We start from the raw sequence: 19,904 nt of genomic DNA, 5'->3' as shown, positions 1-19,904 counted from the left end.
AATTTTTACTTTCTATTGACATTTTAATCTGTTGCTTTCCTGAAGGCCTTTTCAATAAGTGTGAGTGTCCTTCATAGGCAAAATTGCCAGATTTAGAAAATAAAAATACAGTGTAAGTATATCTTATGCAATATTTGAGAGCTACTTATATTAAAAATCTATTTGTTGTTTATCTAAGATTCAGACTTAATGGGGCATCCTGTATTTAGCTGGCAATCCTATTCTTAGGGCAAGAAAAAAATGAAGTTGAAATTGCATTTTTCATAAGTAGTCAGAAAACAAGGAGACAGATATTCTGGCTGAGAATTTGGTGTTTTCTATAGGTTTTCTTTGTCCATGTTCTCGCTCACACTTTTGTGAGCTACTCTTCATGATAATCTGTACTAACCAGACTCTGTTAATTTGTGGAAGAATTTTGTCAATGTGAGAATTTAAACATGTTCAATTTATAAGACTTCTTTTCTCTTTTTTTTTTCCAAATGAACAAATCAAAAATTTATTCTAGACTGTTGCTTATACACTGCCACATTCCTTCTGTGTGGTCTGGACCAATCTATAGCTAACAAGTGACCAAATAGAAATGCATGATAAGACAGACTTCTTTTCTTTATTTGAATACCCCAATTATAGGCCAAATCCAAAATTTTACATAGTATTTGGTATATATTTTATGAGAATTAAATACATCATTTATGTCAGACGTTACATTCCAACCTGAAGATTCAGATTTCCTGAATGGATATCTGCACAGGCCTTCTGTCCAAGTCCAGAGATCAGTATTCATTAGGAAGAAGTTCAATGGCGTAGAAGAAAGGACACTGAGAATTAGGATATTTATATCCTGATCTTGGCACTGCCCCTGGGAAAGTAGCATCAATCTTGTGTCTCTGTTTCTTAATCTGTTAAACGAGGCAATTGGACTACATCTGCATTTCACAAAGTACTCTAAGAACCGTCTTTGTAACAGTGCTTCTGGGATCAGGAAAGTTGTTAAAAAAACTGAATACTCCATGCGGTATTCAAACTATAATATTAAAGTATATATATAATACCTAATATATGTAATATATCATAACATTAGATATTACATATGTTATGATGCATATAAAATTTAATATTATGATAATATTAAAGTTTATATATAATATTTATTATATATTCTATTAAATATATATTCCATTAATATTATAAAATTTATAAAAGTATACATTTTAGCAACCACGAAGCTCTGAGAAGTATGTGGGGTCAAAAAAACAACAACAAACCACAGACAATATAAAGTTTGCATTCCGCAAACTTTTTGACTACAAACCCTCTTCTGAGAAAGCTGTTGGCATCATATGGGCCACCTGGAGGATACTGGATTTGATGAGTGTAATATCCTCTTCAGCTCCAACATGCTATGGATAACCTTAGAAAGATCTGGCTTTGGTGAAATACAATAATGGCTCATCTTTCAGGAGGCTGAGGTGATTTGCCTCAAACTGTGCAAACAGTGAGGAGACCTGGAATATTCAGAGTACGCAGTGACTATAGGGAGGCTGGTGAGCCTCCTCCTTTTTAAAAATTTTTAATTAAAAATTTTTTTTAAAAAATTAATTTATTTTTGGCTGCGTTGGGTCTTCGTTGCTGCGTGCGGGCTTTCTCTAGTTGCGGCGAGCAGGGGCTACTCTTCATTGCGGTGCGCAGGCTTCTCATTGTGGTGGCTTCTCTTGTTGTGGAGCACGGGCTCTAGGCACGTGGGCTTCAGTAGCTGTGGCTCACGGTCCTTTTGTTTTATTTATAGACAACATCGACACCATCGCCAGCATCTTCTTTGGCTGTTAGGAAGGCTGCATTTATTCAGGTGTAATCTGCCCTTTCCAATTTTATTTTGATTCTTTGATTTGACAAAGATGTTGTAATGGGAAGTTTTGTGGTAAAACAGAGAGAGAACACAATTTAAGTTTTCTGAAGGAGTAGTGGCTCCCTTTTTTCACCTCTCAACTCCTGGTCTGTTCTCCTTTGAGTGCTCTCTTAATGCCTCGCTGTGGCCTCAGAAATTAAAATGTCACTTTTATTCCTATTATTCTGATTTTCTAATTTGAGATATTTTCTCAATTCATATTTATGTCACATATGAGTTTAAAAAAACTGAGATCTTTATTTTATAGTCAAAATCTTAAGTCTTCTGGCAGAAAATCATCAGCTTTTTAAGTTACTCATGTGGCTTCTGAGAAATGGGGCCGCTGTGATTGATGTCTCGGCCGCAAAATACCTAGTCTGCTTAGAACATGGTAGAGAGATGAGGAAGCACGCGCGTCCACATTGTCTTATGAGCTGAATTAGATCTCCTAAAATTCACATGTTGAAGTCTTAACCGTACCTCAGAATGTGACTGTATTTGGAGATGGGCTTTTAAAAGAGGTAATTAAGGTAAAATGAGGTCATTAGGGTGGGTCCTAACCCAATATAAGAAGCAGAAATTAGGACACAGGCACGTATAGAGGGAAGACCATGTGAGGACACAGGGAGAAGGTGGCCATCTACAAGCCAAGGAGAGGGGCCTCAGAAGAAATCAACCCTGCTGACACCTTGATCTCAGACTTCCAGCCTCCAGAATTGTGAGAAAAACTTCTTTGTTGAAGCCACCCAGCCTGTGATATTTGTTAATGCAGCCTGAGCAAACTAAAATACATAGGTATCCCCTGGAAGCAGACTCTCACCGCTTCCCATACACAGGTGAGATTGTTGCCTGGAAAATGTAATACTTCTGGTCAGAGAAATGTTCAATTGGTTTCTCAACCCCTATGCTGATGTAATAATATTGGCAATATCTTTAGCATGTTTCCTAGAGGGATGATCAGTGAATAAGTAACTTGATAAAGAAATAGCATCCAAATAAACAGGTGTTTCTTTTCACAGATGCCTTCCACTGCCCATGGGAACAGTTCTTCTCGTCCCTTTTCTGACAAAGGAATTTCATAGAGACAAAATTGAAAAATACTTCCCCATGTGAAGGAGCTTTGGTTCAGCTGCAGAGCTAAACTCACATCTGCACTAAATTGGAATTGACTGTGAATGATTACAAATGAAAATCTGTTGTTGCTGAAGGATCTTATTTGCAACAAAAGGCAAGAACAGGTATTTCTTAGTGTCACTGTGTTCTAGTATGCGGTCTTTATACCTGGGCTCCTGATTGCTTTCCTGTGCCTTGTTAAATTTATTGCTTTTCTGGACCCTGTACAAGAAAAATTGCTTTAAAAAACGATAAGCTCTGGGCAGTATGACAAACTCCTGTATATACTTTTACCTTTTCTTCTGAACTCATTGAATTTGTGCATTAAAAAATTACCATTATTTGTTAAAAATTATATTAAAAATTACCATTCTTCTCCCTTTTGCCTAAACATATTTAGTCTCTTATTTGAATTACCTTTATATCTTTGTTTCAGAATTTGATTTAACTTGAACATATATTAAACCTTTAATCAAATACAGAAATGATTCTTTCCCCTTGACTTAATGTTACAAAGTACTTGTCCTAGCATATAGGAATTGCACACATAATTGTAGTTTTATCTAGATCTCAGTCTTTGGCTCCATCCTTATTTTTATTCCTGTATCTATCCATCCATGAACAAAGAAAATGCAACATACAATGCAGTATTAGAACTTCAAAGGAAAACAAAATGCATGTTTACAGGTGAAGAATCCTACAAAAATTCTAGGGTTCGGTAAAAATTCTCTTCCAAACCTCCTAGCAAGCCCAGTGAGAAAGAAAACACATTTGTTTTCAAATTGTAAGTAAGGAAAAAAAAAGTGCTTATTAACCGTATGACCTTAGGCAAATTAAGTAATCACCCTGTGCCTCCGTTTCTTCATAAGCTTAATAAGAATGATAGAAGTAACTTCGTTATACAGGTATGTTATGAGGATTAAATCAAATGTGCCAGTATTAGTAAAGCATTTAGAACAGTGGCTGGCACAAGGTAAGCACTATTTGAGTGTTTTTAAAATAAAAAATAAAATAAATGCTAAGGAAAATTCTCAAGGAATGTAAAGTTTCACCCAGTAACTAATTTTAAAGGGTAGTTCTCATTGAGAGCTTCGCCTTATCAACAGGAGAGTAAGAGAGACAAGGTAAAAATGTTCACTTATGACTTCTCTGTTGCAAACACATTTGTGGGATTTGTGGAATGTTTTCTTGACTCATCCCTCAGTAGGTGCTGAGGACAGAACGTTGAACTCAGGGAAAGCAATTTTGCAGCAGGCCAGGATAATATGTTCTGAACTTGCAAGGTTCTGATGATCAGGCTTTAGCTCTAGATTATAAAGAAATGGATGGACGCATTTCCTTCCAACAACCATTCATAAATATCTCTTCTCTTATCTGGGCATTTTACAAGTTGTGCAGTGGAAGCATGGTGTTATAGTCTCTGCTAGGGCTTCATATGAAAACACTGTGTCCTGCTGATAAAGCCAGGGATTCAGTGTAGCAGTTGCTGGTCAATAGCAGACATACCTGCTTTCATATCACTGGCTATGCCAGTGGCTGGCTTGTGACCTCGGGCAAGTTATTCCACTTCTTAGGATCCTTGGTTTCACCAGATGAGCCATTGCAATCTCAAAATAGTGCTTTGAGGATGAGGGAGATTATGCACGTGTAGCATGGAAACTGTAAGTGATTGCATAGGAGTGATGACAAGGGAGGACTCTGACTTCTCTTAGTTTGGTGACTGTGTTGGGCTTCAGGCTCCTCATCTGCAAATGGGAAAAGTAATAACACCTTTCTCACACGGCTGTTGCAAGGTTTAAATGCAAGAGCAAAACACGGTGATTGGCATATATTAAGGGTTTCATAAAGGTTACCTGTTATGCTTTATTCAATCTTATACTAAATACTGCACATACTACAGTCTAATTGAAATAATACCAGGTAAAAATGGCATATTTTGGGAACAGATTTTAAGAAAAGAATTTTCAACACTGTTTTCACAAACAAAATGCAAGTTAATTATGTAAACCTTTATTATTATAGAAGCAGTACTTCTATAAGAAATGCCATGCAAACAAAAATATAAAATAAAAACATACATTCCCACGGCACAGAGATTACCACAGTAACACTCTAGTAACACTCCACCTACATTTTCCCTAAGAATATATATGAGTAATATTATGTGTCTATCTATATTTTTAAGACATTTTTGAGCAGTTTTAGGTTCACAGAAAATTAAGATATAGAGACTTCCCATACGCCCCCTCTCCCAACACAGGCATAGCCTACCTCACTATCAAGATCCCCCACCAGAGTGTGTACATATGTTACAACTGATGAACCTATATTGACACATCATTATCAACCAAAGTCCATAGTTTACATTAGAGTTCGTTCTGGGTTACATCCTATGTGTTTGGACAACTGTATAATGACGTATCCACCATGACAGTATGATAGAGAGCATTTTCACTTCCCTAATAAACCTCTATAATATTATATTTTTAACCATAGTGATCATACTGTACACATTGTTTTATAATATGCTTTTTTCAGTTGACTATCTTGGTCTCTACAGATGAGTAAATTTATCTCACCTAATATCTGAAACATGGTAAACTATTTCCAAGTGTCCCAGTTATATTTTTTATAGCTGGTTTGTAGAAATCACTATCCAATCCAGAACCACATAAGTGCTTGTGTTTCAATAATTTTTCTTTTTTTTGCCATGAAAATTTCTTTTTTTTTTTTTAACATCTTTATTGGAGTATAATTGCTTTACAATGGTGTGTTAGTTTCTGCTTTATAACAAAGTGAATCAGTTATACATATACATATGTTCCCATATCTCTTCCCTCTTGCATTTCCCTCCCTCCCACCCTCCCTATCCCACCCTCCTAGGTGGTCACAAAGCACCGAGCTGATCTTCCTGTACTATGCGGCTGCTTCCCACTAGCTATCTATTTTACGTTTGGTAGTGTATATATGTCCATTCAATAATTTTTTATTTGTGTTTTGAACAGCTCTATTTCAGTCTAATTTATATACAGTAAAATACAAAGGTCTTAAGTGTACAGTTCAGTGAGCTTTGACACCCCTATAAACCTATGAAGCCAACGTGGGAATAAAGATATAGAATATTTCATCACCTTCAAAGTTTCTGAGTGCCCCGCTTCAGTCCATTGCTCCCCAAGAGGCAAGTACTCTTTTGATATCTCTCATTATAAGTTAGTTTTGATTGTTTTTGAACTTTATGTAAATGGAATTATTTGGTATTTATTCCTTATGAGTCTGGATTCTTTCACTAAACATAACGTTTTTGAAATACATCCACGTTGTGTGAATTAATAGTCCATCCTTTTTTAATTGCTGAGTAGAAATACTTCGCATCAATAGACCGTGGTTTGTTTATCCATTCTCTTGTTGTGGTGGGTTCAATAATGGCCCCCAAATTTTGTGACATTCCTCCTACTGAGAAGTGAGGTCTATGTCTCCATCCTTGAATTTGGGTTCTGTGCTTGTTGACAATAGAAACTGGAAGCTTCTACTGCCTGTTTCTTGGGACACTTACTCTTGGAATACGACAACCATACTGTGCAAAAGCGCATGCAGCAGTGTGGAGAGGCCCAGGCAGAGAGGGACCGCAGCCTCCAGCAGTATTCAATTATTAAAAAAATTGTTATTTTTCAGCTCGATAATTTGAATTTTATTTATTTTAAGTTTACAGATCCCTCATAAAATCCACCATCTCTAAACTCATTCAATTTATCTTTTTCTTTCAATTATTTAACATATTTATAATACTTGTTTTAAAGTCTTTGTCTGTAGATTTCAGAGTCATTAGTAAGTCTTTAAAAAAAAATTATTTATTTGTTTTTATTTGGTCGTGCCAGGTCTTAGTTGCAGCAGGTGGGCTCCTTAGTTGTGGCATGTGGGCTCCTTAGTTGTGGCATACAAACTCTTAGTTGCGGCATGCATGTGGGATCTAGTTCCCCGACCAGGGATTGAACCTGGGTCCCCTGCATTGGGAGTGTGGAGTCTTAACCACTGTGCCACCAGGGAAGTCCCAGTAAGTCTTTCTTTATTGAATTTCCTTCTCTTGATTATGGGTCAATTCACCTGCTTCTTTACATGTCTTATAAATTTTTATTGTATACCAGTCATTAAAGAACAGTCAAAAGTGAAATATGATGACTTTTCTTCTTTTCTTTATTCTCAGAGAGTGCAAGAACTTCCTTCAACCAGGCAGCCAATACCAGGTCTATTCTTTTAGATTCCACTTACTTCAATCTGGGTCAGAGCTGGATTACAATTGCAGTTAGTTTTAGTTTATAGCTGATTCAATTATTTAGGAGATTTCACTTTGTCCTCAGCTCAACCACCAACTTACTTTATTTATTATTAATTAATTAATTAATTTTAATTAAAAATTTTATTGTAGTAACATTATATAAATTTATATGTATAACATTGTATATATTATAACATTATGTTTCACGTGTACAACATTATATTTCTACTTCTGTATACACTATAGTGTGCTCACCACCCCAAAATTTTAATTTAATTTAATTTTTTAATTGAAGTATAGTTGATTTACAATACAGTGTTAATTTCTGCTATACAGCAAAGTGATTCAGTTATACATATATATATATATAGATTCTTTTTTTAATATTCTTTTCCATTATGGTTTATCATAAGATATTGAATATAGCTCTCTGTGCTGTACAGTAGGACCTTGTTGTTTAACCTCCCACTCCATCCCTCCCCCAACCCCTTCCCCCTTGGCAACCAGAAGTCTGTTCTCTATGTCCGTGAATCTGTTTCTGTTTCATCGATAGGTTCATTTGTGTCATATTTTAGATTCCACATATAAGTGATATCATATGTCTTTCTCTTTCTGACTTACTTCACTTAGTATGATAATCTCTAGTTGTATCCATGTTGCTGCAAAAGGCATTATTTCATTCTTTTTTATGGCTGAGTAGTATTCCATTGTAAATATGTACCACATTTTCTTTATCCATTCATCTGTTGATGGACATTTAGGTTGTTTCCATGTCTTAGCTATTGTGAATAGTGCTGCTATGAACATAGGGGTGCATGTATCTTTTTGAATTAGAGTTTTGTCTGGATATATGCCCAGGAATGGAATTGCTGGATCATATGGTAATTCTATTTTTAGTTTTCTGAGGAACCTCCATACTGTTTTTCTTAGTGGATGCACCAACTTACATTCCCACCAACAGTGTAGGACGGTTCCCTTTTCTCCACATCCTCTGCAGCATCTGTTATTTGTAGAGTTTTTAATGATGGCTATTCTGACTGGTATGACGTGGTACCTCATTGTAGTTTTGATTTGCATTTCTTTAATAATGTTGAGCATCTTTTCATGTGCCTATTGGCCATTTGTATTTCTTCTTTGGAGAAATATCTATTTAGGTGTTCTGCCCATTATTTGATTGGGTTGTTTGCTTTGTTGTTGCTGAGTTGTATGAGCTGTTTGTATATTTTGGAAATTAAGCCCTTTTTGGTCGCATCATTTGCAAATATTTTCTCCCCTTCAGTTGATTGTCTTTTCATTTTGTTTATGGTTTCCTTTGCTGGGTGAAAGCTTGTAAGTTTGGTTAGGTCCCATTTGTTTATTTTTGTTTTTATTTCTATTGCCTTGGGAGACTGACCTAAGAAACAATTGGTATGATTTATGTCAGAGAATGTTTTGCCTATGATCGCTTCTAGGAGTTTTATGGTGTCAGGTCTTATGTTTAAGTCTTTAAGCCATTTTGAATTTATTTTTGTGTATAGTGAGATGGTGTGTTCTAACTTCATTGGTTTACATGAGGCTGTCCAACTTTCCTGACACTACTTGCTGAAGAGACTTTTTCCCATTGTATATTCTTGCCTCCTTTGTTGAAGATTAATTGACCATAAGTGTGTGGGTTTATTTCTGGGCTCTCTATTCTGTTCCATTGATCCATATGTCTGTTTTTGTGCCAATACCGTGCTGTTTTGATTACTGTAGCTTTGTAGTATTATCTGAAGTCTGGAAGAGTTTTGCCTCCTGCTTTGTTCTTTTTTCCTCAGGATTGCTTTGGCAATTCTGGGTCTTTTATGGTTCCATATAAATTTTAAGATTATTTGTTCTAGTTCTGTGAAAAATGTCATGGGTAATTTGATAGGGATTACATTAAATCTGTAGATTGCTTTGGGTAGTATGGCCATTTTAACAATATTAATTCTTCAAATCCAAGAGCATGGGATATCTTTCCATTTCTTTGAGTAATCTTCAATTTCCTTTATTAATGCTTTATAGTTCTTGGCAAATAAGTCTTTCTCCTCCTTGGTCAGGTTTATTCCTAAGTATTTTATTTTTTGGGGTGTAATTTTAAAAGGTATTTTCTGTACATTCCCTTTCTGATATTTCATTGTTAGTGTAAAGAAATGCAACTGATTTCTGAATGTTAATCTTGTATCCTGCTACCTTGCTGAATTCGTTTATCAGTTCTAGTAGTTTTTGTGTGGAGTCTTTGGGGTTTTCTATATGTAGTATCATGTCATCTGCATATAATGACAATTTTACCTCTTCCCTTCCAATTTCTTTATTTATTTAAAAAAAAATCTATCTATTTATTTATTTATTTATTGGTTGCACCAGGTCTCTGTTGCAGCACGCAGGATCTTCGTTGCAGCATGTGGACTTCTTAGTTGCGGCATGCGGGATCTTTAGTTGTGGCATGTGGACTTCTCAGTTGTGGCATGTGGATTTCCTACTTGGCGGCATGCATGTGGGATCCAGCTCCCTGACCAGGGATTGAACCTGGGCTCCCTGCCCTGGGAGCATGGCTTCCCATCCACTGGACCACCAGGGAAGTCCCCCCTTCCAATTTAAATACCTTTTATTTCTTTTTCTTGTCTGACTGCTGTACTTGTCTGACTCCAGTACTTCTGTGTACACTATAGTGTGCTCACCACCAAAAATCCGTCCATCAACATGCAGTTGATTCCCTTCACCCATTTCACCCACCCTACCCTTCCCCTCTGGTAACCACAGCTCTATGTGGTTGTTATTTTTTGGTTTGTTTGTTTGGTTTGGTTTGTTCATTTATTTTTATTTGCAGTGACATGGATGGACCTAGAGATTGTCATACTGAGTGAAGTAAGTGAGACAGAGAAAGACAAATATCGTATGATATTACTTATATCTGGAATCTAAAAAAACGGTACAAATGAACTTATTTACAAAACAGAAATAGAGTCACAGATGGAGAAAACAAACTTATGGTTACCAAGGGAGAAAGGGGGGGAGGGATAAATTGGGAATTGGGATTGACATACACACTACTATATATAAAATAGATAACTAATAAGAACCTACTATATAGCACAGGGAACTCTACTCAGTACTCTGTAATGACCTATACGGGAAAAGAATCTAAAAAAGAGTGGATATATGTATATGTATAACTGATTCACTTTGCTGTATAGCAGAAACTAACACAACATTGTAAATCAACTATACTCCAATAAAAATTAATCAAAAACTTTAATTTTTTTTATAGCCCACATGAGTGAAATCATATTATATTTGTCTTTCTCCATCTGACTTATTTCACTTAACATAATACCTTTAAGGTCCAGCCATGTCGTAACAAATGGCAAAATCTCATCTTTTTTTTTTTATGGCTGAGGAGTATTCCATTGTAAATATATGTATCACATCTTCTTTATCCATTCATTCATTGATAGACACTTAGGCTGTATGCTTACCATAAAGCTCCTAGAAGAAAACATAGGCAGTACACTCTTTGACATGGGTCTTAGCAATATTTTTTTGCATGTCTCCTCAGTCAAGGGAAACAAAATCAAAAATAAACAAGTGAGACCTAATCAAACGAAAAAGCTTCTGCACAGCAAAGGAAACCATTGACAAGGTGAAAAGACAACCTACTGAATGGGAGAATATATTTGCAAATCATATCTCAGATAAGGGGTTAATATTCCAAAATATGTAAAGAACTCATACAACACGATGACAAAAAACCAAACAATCCAATTAAAAAATGGGCAGAGGAGCTGAATAAACACTTTTCCAAAGAAAATGTGCAGATGGCCAACAGACACATGAAAAGATGTTCAACATCACTAATTGTAAAGGAAATGCAAATCAAAACCACAATGAGATATCACCTCACGCCCCTTAGAATGGCTATCATCAAAAAGGAAAGAAATGACAAGTGTCGGAGAGGATGTGGAAAAAAGGAAACTCTTCTACACTGTTGGTGGGAATGTAAATTGGTGTAGCCACTATGGAAAACAGTATGGAGAGTCCTCAAAAAATTAAGGATAGAAGTATCATTGATCCAGCTATTGCACTTCTGAATATTTATCCAAAGAATATGAAAACTCTTATTTGATAAGATATGTGCACTCCTATGTTCATCACAGCATTATTTACAATAGCCCAGATAGGGAAACCCCCAATGTTCTTTACTACTGTTGCTACAACTAAGGGACAAATTAATCCTTTTGATCTTCCCAAGTTTGAACTTGAAAGAGTTTGATTTTTAGCTTAGTCGCTTATGATTTACTTACGGATTCAAGTTTTACAGGGTCCTGGGATCTGAGCACCATGAAATTGCCAAAAAATTTTCTGTCTTTTAGCTAGCCCTGTCCTCATAATTATTTCTGCTAATTTCTCAGAAAAATTCCTAGCGGGTGGGAGATTGGAGATATGTTGGCCTGAACAGTTCTTTTTGTATTTGAGCTATCATAGATTCTACTGTCTTTTGCCTGTCCTCACTGTTAAAACCTGCTGGTTTCTCCTAATCCCTCCCCCTTCCATCTCTGGCAAGTTTGCTTGGAATTTGCAAAGTCAGGTTGGAATTTGCTGCTAAGTGTGGAAGCATCTGCGGTTCTATGCTTGTCTCTCTCTGGATCATAGTTCATTAAGGCTTCTTTGCTTTTTTGTCACAGCTCTTTGATAGCTTTATAGAAAAGTAATTTTGTTTTTCTTGTTGTTACCATGGAGATGATGGTCTTTTGCACTGTTCTACATCCTAACCAGAAACAGAACTCCCTCAACAACTTTAAAGCCTTTATTCTTTTCTTTTTTTTTTTTACATTTATTGTGTACTTTATTTCTATTATTATTACATTGTAATATATAATGAAATAATTATACAATTCACCATAATGCAGAATCAGTGGGAGCCCTGAGCTTGTTTTCCTGCTACTAGATGGTCCCATCTGGGGGCGATGCGAGACAGTGATACCTGACGTGTGTTGCTTACGTCCAGTCTACTCCGTGATCTCGTTTTGGTCGCTGTCACGGCAGAAAACCCTGCTTCACAAGGATAGGACGTTGGAAATGGAAGCAGGCTTTTCAGTGCTTTTGTAGCAATCTCAGGATATTCTGCCTTGACTTTAATCCAGAACGTATGGAGATTTGAAGTTGTCTTAAACATACTTTTAAGGCCACCATCATTTGTGATCTCAAACAGTTGATCCTATTCTAGCACGGACAAAATCGATTCACCTGGCTTATTCACAAATGGGTCACGGATCCATTCCTTCCCAGTTCAGGGGTCTTTTGTGGTTGGGAAGTAATGCTCAAACTCTTTTGAAAGCTGAGATAGGTGAGCAGTTTTGAAGGTTTCATGGCTTTGTTGGATAGCCGGTAGCCACATATTATACAAAGTGGGCTTGGAGAATGTGAATCGCCTGTTGCAATGAATTTAAGTAGGACTCTTGGTATTTTCTTTTAAATGTAGCTTTCTTTTTGTGGGCAGTCTTTGAGTCTTCTGCTGTCTCATCATTGGGTCTTTCCCCCTTTTCAAAGAAGCTCTCCAGAGACATTTGTTTTTTACTCATTTTGGCTAGGGTTAGCTTGTGGGCTTACCAAAACTGTGACTGAGACAAGTGCGCAGTGTGGGAAAGAGGCGCGGATGGAGGTGGTAAATAAAATAATGGGCGGGCTACGCATGGACTAAAATAAGTGTTGGATTCTGACTTAAAGCCTGCCACCAGATGCAGCTGTACAATTGAAGTACATCAACTCACTTGCCACTATAAAGCCTGCCACCAGATGCAGCTTAATTGTCACTTGACACTCACTCATAGGGTTGTTTTTTTTTTTAACATCTTTATTGGAGTATAATTGCTTTACAATAGTGTGTTAGTTTCTGCTGTATAAGAAAGTGAATTGGCTATACATAAACATATATCCGCATATCTCCTCCCTCTTGTGTGTACCTCCCACCCTCCCTATCCCACCCCTCTAGGTGGACACAGAGCACCGAGCTGATCTCCCTGTGCTATGCGGCTGCTTCCCACTAGTAAAGCCTTTATTATTTTCTGATTTTAGACTTTGGGATCAGTTCTGTGATTTTTAAGGTTTGTATTACAGGATTCCTTTACATATTAAGCAGAAAGTAGAAGGGTATTGGGCATGTAATTGGAATTTCTGAACTACCAAATCTATTTATTTATTTTGTGATTCTCTGCATGTTTTTCACAAGGGAGAAAGTGACTGATAGTGAGATATCAAGAGACACAGGCAAAAGACACAAATCCCTTTAAAGTAGGTAAAGGATAAAGGATTTAACAGCATGGTGATGGCTATACCAAGTTGGAGACTCAGGAGTATTCTTCCCTTTGGAGGGGCAGTTTCCACGGCCTTAGACAATGACACAGCCTGTATGTGGAGAGGCGCTCCATAGGCAGGCAGGTTTTTTCAGGAAGCTCAACCTGGGTCCGAGAAGAAGGCCAGTCTGCCCCTCTGTCCTTTGTGTTCCTGTGACTATACAGAAAAGCACCTGTCATTCTAAGTCTGTGTTATGTGTTTACCTGCTGCTCTGGGGAATCAGGAAAAACTTAAGTTAACTCTGTTGGTTGTCCTGGGGATGTTATGTCCATCTTTTATCACTTCGGGTGCATTTCAGTCCTAGCACCCTTCTGGGAACATACAGCAGGCTGTACGGAATCAGAGATTGCTTTTTATCACTCCTGGGATCTGATTATCCCACATAGAAATGGGCTGAAGGACTTTCTTAAGTCCTATCTTGACACAAGTAAGAAATTTACACTCTCTCAGCATCTAATTGTACATATTAAATATGTGAAGTTTTTGTATACCTCATAAAGCTGCAAGAAATAAACCCTCTCAACATCAGATTTCTCACAAATAAAGTGGACTTAATAATAATAAACTCACTGCTAGTGATGGTAAAGATAATAGATGAACTTGCCTTGAAAAATGTAGAGTCCTAGTCATATTGAGATGGGAGGAGATTTCATAGGGCTTTTGGATTTGGATGTGACACAGTGATTGTGTGACCCATTTGCAAACCCTCTCATGTAAACAAAGGTTTTAGGTGATTGTAGTAATAGATTTGGCTGTTTCAGGTTCTGAGATGTAGGGGGAAGTTCCTCTCCATTCACAAGGAGACACTGAGTATAAGGGATGGAGAAGCAAATGCAAAGAGAGAAAGGGGAGAAATTTGACTTGGTCCAGATTTGGCCAAAGTTTTTGATGTGTTATGGTGTTTTACTTTATGCTTTAAGTAATTGGAAACTATGGAAGGATTTTAAGAGCAGAGTTTTATATTCTCTATTTTTTCCTGAGACTGTACTCTTCTCATTTGTCTTGTACCTGTGCCACATCTATTCTTTCTGCATCTTTCAGTAAAACATATTAGGGCTAAATTAACTAGGTTTAAATTATGTTTAATATTGACAAATGTTTGATATTGCTATTGCTTGAGATTTGTATATTTACACATCTATAATCCGTCTTCACATCGTTATTTTCTAAAGTTGCATTGAAATACATCGGTTTTGAAGGAAGACATACAAATAGCCAAATAGTATATGAAAAGGTGCTCAACATCACCAGTAATCAGGGAAATGCAAATCAAAACCACAATGAGATATCACCTCACACCTGTCAGGATGGCTATAATTTAAAAAAAACAGGGGGGCCGCCGTCAGAGCCGCCACCTTGTGGGAGCGAAACCAGCGCCTGCCTCGGGGTAGCAGCTGCGCCGGCCGCCGAGGGCTTCTCTGGCCAGCGTTGCTCCCACTAGTCTACAGCGTGGGGCGTATCTTTGCAAACCTCTTCAAGGGCCTTTTTGGCAGAAAACAAATGTGCGTTCTCATGGTGGGCCTAGATGCTGTGGGAAAGACCACCATCCTGTGCAAACTGAAGCTGGGTGAAATCGTGACCACCATTCCCACTCTAGGCTTCAACGTGGAAACCGTGGAATACAAGCACATCAGCTTCACTGTGTGGGACGTGGGCAGCCAGGACAAGATCCGGCCTCTGTGGCGCCACTACTTCCAGAACGCACAAGGTCTCATCTTCGTGGTTGGCAGCAGTGACAGAGAGCGTGTGAATGAGGCCCGAGAGGAGCTTATGAGGGTGCTGGCAGAAGACGCGCTCAGGGACGCCGTTCTGCTCGCGTTTGCTAACAAACAGGACCTCCCCAATGCCATGAATGCAGCCGAGATCACAGACAAGCTGGGGCTGCACTCTCTGCGCCACAGGAACTGGTACATTCAGGCCACCTCTGCCACCAGCGGGGACGGGCTCTATGAGGGACCGGACTGGCTGTCCAATCGGCTCCAGAACCAGAAGTGAGCCGTACTCCTCTCTCCTCCCCTCTCACTCCCTCCTTCTACCCTCACTTTACTCTCGTGTGGCAAACGTGCCCCTGGGGTGTGAGTGCCAGAAGCTGTCTCCATGGTCGGTAGCGGTGTGCTTCACCATGCTGTAAATGTGCAGACGCAGCCTGCACCTGGGTTTTTATTTAATGTAAATAGTTTTTGTTTCCAATGAGGCAGTTTCTGGTACTCCTATGCAATATTACTCAGCTTTTTTTATTATAAAAAGAAAACCAACCCATTGTTCAGTACTGAGAAGGGATTTTAGGCACACGGGTCATCCAGGAGTCGCTGTGTCAGACAAGCCTGATGCTCCTCCTCTGGGCTTTAGATCTGTGTTGAGATCCATTTTGGTGGTTGGTTTTTAACCCAAACTCAGTGCATTTAAAAAAACAGTTACAAATACAAGATAAGGAGAACACTTGAACACACAGAAGGGAGAAATGTGCCTAGTGTAGGTTCTGCAGTAATGGCCTGAGTCCGGTCCACCAGTGGTCTGTTTCCCGTTGGGAACATGAAACGGGGCAGAACCAGCCATGATCCATTCTGCATGGTCACAGTAGGGTCCCTGTGATTTGCTCTGTCTTGGGTCATCCCACACCCCATAGCGTTTGTGCTTGCATCTGTGCTTACATGGCCGTCCAGGAGATGGGCTGGAGGCTGCAGCCGCCTCTCTCAGACCGCTTGGAGGAACCCCAGCCTTTTCTGGGGTCCGCATGCGCACTTTGGTTGGAACGCTCTGGTTGGAGCGGGGGCCCTGCAGTCCCCTTGCTTGCCTGCTCCGGGCTCTCGAGGTTTCACCAGCAGGAGCGCGGCTGGTCATCCTTGAGCCCCAGCCCTTCAGAGCCCCTGTCTACGTGTGCTTTCACTCCCTCAGCCTGCAAGGGTCGGATTTGCCATCGAAAAATGATAACCTCTACTTTTTTCTTTTGTATTTTGATAAACACTGAAGAAGCTGGAGCTGTTAAACTTTATCTTGGGGAAAACCTCAGAACTGGTTTATTTGGTGCTGTGGAACCTCTTACTGCTTTCAAAACACAATTAGTAATCAAGTGTTTTGTATAATTGTTTTCAGTTTTCATTTCGACAAACAAGCACTGTAATTACAGCTATTAGAATAAAATCTCTTAACTAAAAAAATAAAAAAAGTAAAATAAAAAAGACAGGGGACTTCCCTGGTGGTCCAGTGGCTAAGACTGTGCTTCCAACACAGGGGCCCAGGGTTCGATCCGTGGTCAGGGAATTAGGTCCCACATGTCACAGCTAAGAGTTCGCATGCCACAACTAAAAAAGGTCCCACATGCTGCAACTAAAGATTCTGCATGCTGCAACTAAAGATCCCACATGCCAGAAGGAAGATCCTGCACGTGGCAATGAAAATGCCGTGTGCCCAACTAAGACCCAGTGCTGCCAAGTAAATAAATAAATATTTTAAGAAATATTAAAAAATAGTTAAAAAAAGAAAAGCAACAAACAAACAAACCAAAAAACAAAAGATACGTGTTGGGAGAATGAGAAGAAGAGGGAACTTTTGTGCACTACTGCTGGGAATGTTAAGTTGGTGCAGCCACTGTGGAAAACAGTATGCAGTTTCTTAAAATAAAGTAGAACTACCCTATGATCCAGCAATACCACCCTGGGTATATGTTAAAAGGAAATTAAATCAGTATTTCGAATAGAGATCTTTACTCTTATGTTCATTGTAGCAATGTTCACGATAGCCAAGACATGGAAGCAACCTAAATGCCATCAAAAGATGTATGGCTAAAGAAAATATGGCAAACACATAAAATGAAATGTTATTCAAGCTTAAAAAAGAAGGAAATCCTGCCATTTGTGACAATATGGATGAACCTGGAAGGCATTATGCTAAGTGAAATAAGCCAGACAGCAGGAAAAATACTGCGTGATACCACTTACAAGAGGAAAGTAAATCATAGAAGCAGTGAGTTGGAACTGTGGTCGCTAGGGACTGGGGTTGGGGAAAATGGGGAGGTATTAGTCAAAGGGTACAAAATTTCAGTTATACGAGGTGAATAAGTCCTAGATATCTACTGTATAGCATAGTGCCTATAGTTAATAACACTGTATTATATACTTAAAAATTTGGTAAGAGGATAGATCTTATGTTAAATGTTCTTATCCCAAAAAAATGATAAGTAAAGAGGGTGTGAGGAAACTTTTGGAGGTGATGGATAGGTTTATGGCATAGATTGTGGTGATGGTTTCATGGGTGTATACTTATCTCCAAACTCATCAAGTCATGTGCATTAAATACGTACAGCTTTTTGTATGTCAATCATACCTCAATAAAGTGGTTTAAAAATGTGTTTATCTTGCAATCTGCTTTGCAGCATCACGAGATCTACCACCTGTGGAAGTATTTCAAGTGCTCTGGCTTCTGGTAAGTTAAACTCTGATATGTATACTAATTCAGGGACTGAAAACAGTAATAACTACATGTTGATTCACATACATGAATACATGGTTATATAGAGAGGACATTGTTAGACGCGGTCAGTTATTTGGTTAGTTCCTCACCTCCAGGAGGTTCCAATCTATAAGAGACTAATGCGAGCTATAACCTGGGTGAGTCACAAGTGGAGTTGGGGGCTGTTAAGTTTTGCTGCAAATGAATCCTAGGATATATCTTCATTCTTTTGCAAACGCATCAAAACCAAAATTGTACAGGACAAAATTTAGCAGGCAAGGAAGACTTTATTCAAGGCTGTTGCAAAGAGGAGAAAGGCCAGAACTAAAGCCTGAACTTAACTCTGCTGAAACAAAGGGTGGGTGAGTTTTGAATAGCTGGGGAATGAGGGAATCATAGGCTGTCTCTATTTGCTAATGGGTCTTTCCCAAAGGAAAAGTAAACTTTCTCTTCTCTTCATGACAGAAGGTAGTTTTACAACTTGGAGCAAAGTGCTTATGGAAGTTGGGCTCCTACCCTACCACAGAAACTGGGAGATTGGGGGGCTTGATGTTAGTGTTTCAAAGTGATGGCTCCCAGCTCCTGGAGGAAGATATTCCTTGAAGGAACAAGGAGTTAGAGGCTTTTAAAAGGATTTACATATCAAATGGGCAGAGAAAGAATTTATGTTTTCTAAAGAAAATCCTCTGAGGAAAGGGAGGTCAGGGTCTATAGTCTGGAAGAAGCCTGACTAAAGTTTCTTCAAGCTGGACCTCTTGGTCATCTGCATGCTTGAATGTTTTATGTAAACCACACTGTGGCCACATTTTATGTTAATTCAATGATAAGATGATAACAAAACAGCACTTGATAGAACTTTACGGTTTTCAGAGCCTTTTCTCATATGCCATTTCTTTTTATTTTCACAGCCACCCCATGAATAGTATATAATTGTTATATCCAATCTCTGTATGAGAAACTTGGTTCTCAGCAATATTAAATGAATTAACAGAATCATGTAGCTGGCGAATGGTAGAAGAGGTGTTTTAAGGCATCTGACTCCTGTGCCCTTTCCAACCCAATACTTCTTATTTAAGGGAAATCTGTGATAAAATCTGTGTTCTTCTGAAAAACAAAGGAAGCAGTTGGTCTAACATTATATATTTTTTTAAATTCAAGATTTCTGGGACTTCCCTGGTGGCGCAGTGGTTAAGAATCTGCCTGCCAATGCAGGGGACACAGATTCGACCCCTGGTCCAGGAAGATCCCACATGCCGTGGAGCAACTAAGCCTGTGCACCACAACTACTGAAGCCCGTGTGCCTAGAGCCCATGCTCCGCAACAAGAGAAGCCACCGCAATGAGAAGCCCGTGCACCACAACGAAGAGTAGCCCCCGGAAGAGTAGCTCCTGCTCGTCACAACTAGAGAAAGCCAGAAAGCCTGCGTGCAGCAATGAAGACCCAACGAGCCAAAAATTAAATAAAATTAAAAAAAATTCAAGATTCCTGTGTTTTATTTCTTTAAATTGTATTAATATAATAGAGAAGCAAAATAGAGAACGTTGTAAGATAAGTAGAGAGTCATGTCAATTCTCTATTAAAAATTAGTTTAATCTGTAAGAGTATTATTTAGAAAAGGTAACTAATGAAAACCAATTTTTACTTGCCATAAATATCTATAGCTCAATGATTTCTTATGCTCCCTAAACATGTTTCCTAGAGGTTTTGAAGTTTCTGTCCTAAAAATATTTTATGGGATAGGCCCTAAAATTTTGGCACAAACAAAGGAAGATGGAGTCGTTTAGTTCAGGTGTGAGTTTTAATTTCATGAGCTATTTAACAGCTTCCAAA

The 19,904-nt window shown here is 38.4% G+C and overlaps 1 pseudogene across 3 annotated transcripts in view; it reads left to right on the top strand.

The window, feature by feature from the left end:
* LOC309616159 (ADP-ribosylation factor 1 pseudogene) overlaps nucleotides 1-19,554 on the top strand; it is a 126,267-nt pseudogene extending 106,713 nt beyond the window's left edge. The window contains exons 2-5 of one of the 3 annotated variants that reach the window (XR_014249816.1): nucleotides 2,905-6,176; nucleotides 17,350-17,588; nucleotides 17,998-18,047; nucleotides 19,233-19,554. The product of XR_014249816.1 is annotated as an ADP-ribosylation factor 1 pseudogene (transcript). Of the gene's footprint in view, nucleotides 1-2,904; nucleotides 6,177-15,047; nucleotides 17,589-17,997; nucleotides 18,048-19,232 lie in introns of those variants that run through there. The other 2 variants (XR_014249814.1, XR_014249817.1) reach the window with 2 other exon arrangements.
* Nucleotides 19,555-19,904: the final 350 nt, after the last annotated feature.

Source organism: Balaenoptera borealis (genome assembly GCF_965194805.1).
Source record: "Balaenoptera borealis genome assembly, chromosome: 19".
Classification (NCBI taxonomy): Eukaryota; Metazoa; Chordata; class Mammalia; order Artiodactyla; family Balaenopteridae; genus Balaenoptera; species Balaenoptera borealis.
The sequence above is the reverse complement of the archived record's forward strand: the minus strand, read 5'-3'. Positions and strand labels throughout refer to the sequence as shown.